The sequence below is a fragment of the Physeter macrocephalus genome, chromosome 11 (genome assembly GCF_002837175.3).
Source record: "Physeter macrocephalus isolate SW-GA chromosome 11, ASM283717v5, whole genome shotgun sequence".
Lineage (NCBI taxonomy): Eukaryota > Metazoa > Chordata > Mammalia > Artiodactyla > Physeteridae > Physeter > Physeter macrocephalus.
This window is the reverse complement of record NC_041224.1, coordinates 168,035,381-168,041,321: the sequence shown is the minus strand read 5'-3', so window position 1 is coordinate 168,041,321 and position 5,941 is coordinate 168,035,381. Positions and strand designations below refer to the sequence as shown.

The following is a 5,941-nucleotide window of genomic DNA, read 5'->3' as shown; positions in this document are numbered from 1 at the left end:
AGTGGCTGTATCAATTTACATTCCCACCAGCAGTGCAAGAGGGTTCCCTTTTCTCCACACCCTCTCCAGCATTTATTATTTCTAGAGTTTTTGATGATGGCCAATCTGACCGGTGTGAGATGATATCTCATTGTAGTTTTGATTTGCATTTCTCTAATGATTAATGATGTTGAGCATTCTTTCATGTGTTTGTTGGCAATCTGTATATCTTCTTTGGAGAAATGTCTATTTAGTTCTTCTGCCCGTGATACTAATTTAAAGGGCTATGTCAGGGAACTAATACAAGAAGGCACGGTCATTATTAATCAAGAAACAACCAATATATCAATTACCTAGTAAACCATAGTGTGGTAATTACCTAGTAGTCTTCTAACATGCCTTTTTATAAGTGAAAGAAGATCTTTATAGAAAATTTTACTAGAATAATAATTTGAAAACAGATGAGTAAAGCTACAACCACGTGTTCTTTCTGCCTGCCTCCTTCAGGGCCAAGTCCTTCGTGAAGACTTCCCTGATAGTTAAACTCTGAACCTACTTCCCTCTTGTCTTTCTTATAAAGCACTTTCTTTATACTTCTATTATTATGTACTTACCATATTCAACCAACACTATAATTATTTGGGCATATGTTTGCCCTCCCTTCCCCCAGAACACAAGCTTTTTTACCTTGTTCACTTCTGAATTTTCCATAACACCTATGGTTTGTGTACACAATAGGTATTCCAAAAATGTTGACTTGAACTAGGATCAATTTTTCCCACTTCCCAATAACTAATCAACACAATCTTGGTTGCTTTGTGATCTAGCCAGTAGAAAACCTGCTAGAAAGTGGGGAAAAAAATGGAAAGGTAATTAAGGAACCTAGAAAATATCTTATCAGCTTTGCTTTACCCTGAGAAATTAGACGTAAAGGTGCGCACAATACCCTGTTAAATATTTAAAACTGCTTTATCAGAAAAGTTTACCTTTCTGCTTCAATAGAAGCAGAGAGCAATAAAGCTTGGTGTCTGTGGCAGATTTGGGGAGAAGGCAACCCTTGAGGCAGCAGTATAGGACCAACTCTGTACTACAGGGAGAGCAGCAGCAAGGGAAATCTGGAAAGGGGTCAGGGCTCACCATATTAGGAATCTGACTGTGAAGCATGCTGCATGAAGGCATGGGACCGAGGGAGGAACAGATGGAGGCTACAAGAGGACCAGAGAGTCCTCACATAAGGATATCGAGATGCACTGAATCATCAGTGTGTATTTATCGAGCACCTCCTACTTATGTAGCACTGGGCTAGGTTCTGAGAAGGAAATGCAAGAAGATAAAAATATGGATCCTAATTTTCCTGAACATATCACCTACTGGATTAAATAAAAAGGCAAAGCAATGCATGATATGTGACAAATGTGCTACATGGAAAATGGTTTTACAAGAAATAGAAGGCAGAGATCCTTTTGTGGGCTAAAGTAATTGGAATGTATATTTTTAAAAATTTTTAAAGAAAAAGAATTTTTAAAAGTCTTCATGCTTTCCTTTTAATGGGAACAAAAGGAAATTACATTGTTGCCTTTGGTCCTCACCATGAGGTATTATCTCCCCTGTGTGAGTCCAGGTCCTCCCAGAAGCAGATGCCAAGAGGGGACTGAATGTGCAGGTCAGAAATAGAGACACAGATGTAGAGAACAAACTTATGGACACCAAGGGGGGAAAGTGGCGGAGGGAAGGGGTGGTGGCGGGGGTGGGGGTGGTAGTGGGATGAATTGGGAGATTGGGATTGACATATATACAACTAATGTGTATAAAATGGATAACTAATAAGAACCTGCTGTATAAAAAAATAAATTAAAAAAAATATATATATATAATATCAGCTGTCCACAGAGCTTGTCATCACAAGAGACAGTCTACCACAGGAAAAAAAAAAGAAGGCTGTCTTCACAATATATTTAGGTTCCTCAAGTGAAATTACATTTGATTAGATTATTGGGGTTTTGTCTTATACTTTTCTGGTTGAGGTTTACTGGATTCTTAACAGATAACTTAGAATAAAATATTTCAAACGTTATGTGTAAATTTAACCCAACTGAATGAAAAGAATATGGACCCAAAGAACTAATTTGTTTGTTAAAAAAGTCAGTTCCAGTTGGAACTGCATCTAACTGTGGGGGCCACCAAAGATTAGGAAAGTTGCCAGATCGATACAACTATTCTCAGGGGTCAAGGAAGTCGTCACTCGTCACTGGCTCGGACTAACAGTTTAGTTTAACTTTAAAGATGGAAATAAGTAATCCTGATTTATCTTAAGTCCTCACAGTTCCTATTGCTCTGCAAGTATCTGATGGCTTTAATTTTTCAAAAGGGCATATTCTTTGCTCAGCACCTCTGGTGGACAGGAGGCAGGACGGCAGCATTTTCTGTTCACACAGTAAAGCAGGATGTGGGCTTCACTAGTTCTTTCCCATATTCCCAGGGAGCACCTACTGCATGCCGGGTCCTGGGAACAGAGATGAGTAAGTCACAGACCAAGTTCTAGCTCATAAGAATTTCAGTGTTATGGGGAAAGTGTAAAAACGAAAACCTGGAACATGCTATAGAAGGACAAAGAAAGGCACGCAGCTGCCTTGGGGTGGAAGAAAAGTAAAAGAGGAGAGTTTGCCCCACAGCCAAGAGAGGAGAGTGCGTGCCAGGTAGAGCGCATAGGGCAAAGGAAGGCCAGCTTGAGGGCTCATTTGGAGAAACAAGAGTGTGCTAGAAGAATCAGGTTCAGCTGAGGAGAAGCTGCTTGAGAAGAAGCTGGAGAAAAAGGCAGGGGCCAATGAGGGATCCTGTGTGCCACCTGTATGCCATGATGAGGAGCTAACAAAGTTTCAGGAGTATGATTTGGAATCCTAGTTAAATTGACTCTCTAAAAGTCAAGTTTTTATTATTACAGTATCATTTATACAGTTGGATATTAATTATCCATGCACATATTTTTTAAACTATTTTCATACCCATTCTGTTATCTCATAGTCCAATCCATCATGCTTCTTGACTTCTATCCTTCTACTAAACCCTCAAATATTAAGAAGGTGCAAATTATTTTACATCAGGCTAAGCAAAACATAGGAAAGTAAATCCACTATTCCCTCCCAACCAAATGAATATATGCTTCAGAAGCCAAACAGGAAGATCTTCTTTTTTTTAATTTTATTCCATAAGAATTCACTTTTTCAAAAAGGTAAATCTATATTTGTTTCAGTTTCTAAAACCTCATTATTACAAAGTAGAAATAATGATGTGAATTTCTGACATGTAAAGATCTGCAATAAGATCTACTTGCACCATTACTTAATTTTAAATTTCATCAGTATTTGAGAATATTAATTTTCCTGACTTTCCTCCTTCTATCCTAACAAAAAATGACCTTGAAAATCATGTATCACTGCTTGATTAAACATCAGATTCTATTCAAAGAACTGCTCTGGGCAACAGGAACAATTCTTGGAATTTTAATGAAAACATTTTATTTTGGAGGCAAGCCAAGCATGTTTTACAGCCCTAAATTCCTCTGTCTGTTTAAATTTTTTTTTAAGTTCAAAACCAATCAGTGATTAAAATAAAATGCATACAATATTGTAAATCAACTATACTCCAATAAAAATTTTTAAAAATAAAATAAAATGCATAACAAAGCAAATTGGTAACCCTACACTGCCACTTGAATCTGAATAAAACTATAAATTGGTTTTTATCAGAAATATTTAAGTTATTTCTTAAGTATTTAAATACTTAAATACTTAAAATAAATGACAGGGTCATGCAGTTTATGTAGATAAATTTGAATAACTACGTATTGGAAGTCCTGTAAAATCGATAAAAATAATAGATGCTTAGGAATTTTTTTTAAGGGAAAAGCATAGATTCTCCCAATCTAAATGAGTAATCATCACATCAATTATCTCCTTTTTTATCTGCGAAACATAATCCCATCTCATTTACCTGCTGAGTTAGTCTATATATAGGACATTACTCTTGAGGCAACTATCTGCCAGCTAACATCAGGAAAATACTGACTTACCTGTACTACCTTCTGTGAGGTTAATCCAATTTTAGTGATAAAAATAGACAAATGAAAAGGTTAAAACTCTACTGACTGAGTAAACAGGTTTACACTGTTTTGTTCCTCTTAATACAGAATGCAAGGCGATGTAAGGCCTTTTAAGACATGTAAGAAACAATTTTACTAAGTTATTCTTAGAATAAAGCTACCAAAAGAACAGTCTGTCTAACCTGATTTAGACATCATGAGAATCAGTAACATTTGACACTCTGCCTACTCTATGAAAATGAAAATTTAGGCACAAAATGTTGAATTGTTATTGTAAAGCCCCATTTATTTTGAAGTGATAAAAACCTGCAAAAGAGAAAAGGCAAAAAGTGTGAATAGTGAGCTCAAAAGAATCCAGTCAGCCTTGTTCTCTTCTGATTCTTTTAGATCACTATCCAATTAAGTCTATAGTAACAGAGCAGGAAATATCAAATACAGGTCCTTCATGAAGTCCCTGTGCTGGTTTGAAACTTTCAAATACCATTGAAAGTTTTCAAACCATACCAACAATGCAAATTATTGATGTTTTAATTTAATTTTAACTTTAATCAAAATCTTCCAAAATTACTGAAAACAAAAGGCACGTTACTTACTCTGTTTATACCTTAGGTGATTCTTACGACTTGTACATGTATTATACAAAAAATAGTTTTGCACCTTCTATCAATTTGGAAATCATGATTATGAACATTCCAGTGACAAATGTCATCCTTTTAAAGAACAGAGTACTACATTTTAACCTATTTACCATGTTTGTTTGAAACTACACAGGCCTCCATCAGAGTATTTTGTATACTACTTTCTTCTAAAAGGTTTGATAATAATGCATGTAAACCCCATGAGGTTCAAATTGTTTATTTATCTAAAAAACACTTAAAATTCACTCTTGCTTGGCAGGGCAAACCCCTGGCAACATTTAAGTTCTCTGATTTGCAGCTCTATCGTCCCTTCTCCTTATTCCCAGACTTACTGGAAACACTCTTGGGCTAAAAACTTCACTGGCCAGGAGGCCCCCTAACCAGACCTCCTCTTCCTGGGTTCCCTTCCCACTCATCTACTGTCTCATCCAGTTAGCAGGTCTCTCTGGCCACCTCCCATTTCTAACAAAGTTCATTTGGTAGATGTGGCTGTCTGGCCACGTCTTTTCTTCCTCACAGTGGCAGGCACCTCTCTCTAAAAACAAGACCTTCCCACGCAGAGTCGGCCTACTCTTTACTCAAGACGTATCATCCAATCCATCACAGTCTTTTCAGACACTCCTCACATCTTGGCTCCCTTTCTAAGCCTCTGACTCCCCTTGCCTCCGCCTTTATTTTTCTCATCCTCTAGGTCAATATTGGTCATTTCTATTTAAGCTACAAGTCTTAATGAGTAGAGTGCCCTAGTTTTACATCCATAGACACAAAGTATTAGAAATATAATAGTTTATAGTTCTATAAGAAGGTACAGAATGCCTGGTAGATATAGCTAATTTTATAACAGCACAAGTAGATAGGCAGCAAATTTTCTAATCTATAGCAACAACTAAGCAATAGTAATTAAACTATTCTCTAAACTAATGGTTGCAGCTAAACCTTTACCTGAGACACTGGCAATTCTGGATCTGGTTCCTGGAAAGCATTAAGAAGGTAGCAAACATTTTTAGGATAATACAGTTTCTAAAATTAAAAGTCTTAATGACCAACCAAGTATTTGTAGGTGGACTCAAACTCATTCAATAAAAACCCAAACATGGGGCTTCCCTGGTGGCGCAGTGGTTGAGGGTCTGCCTGCCGATGCAGGGAATACGGGTTCGTGACCCGGTCCGGGAGGATCCCGCGTGCCGCGGAGCGGCTGGGCCCGTGGGCCATGGCCGCTGAGCCT

The 5,941-nt window shown here is 37.4% G+C and overlaps 1 protein-coding gene across 2 annotated transcripts in view; it reads right to left on the bottom strand.

Moving 5' to 3' along the window:
• The window catches only part of TTC8 (tetratricopeptide repeat domain 8), a 52,010-nt gene that overhangs the window by 36,579 nt on the left and 9,490 nt on the right, over positions 1 to 5,941 (bottom strand). The gene's annotated exons all lie outside the window — the stretch shown is intronic.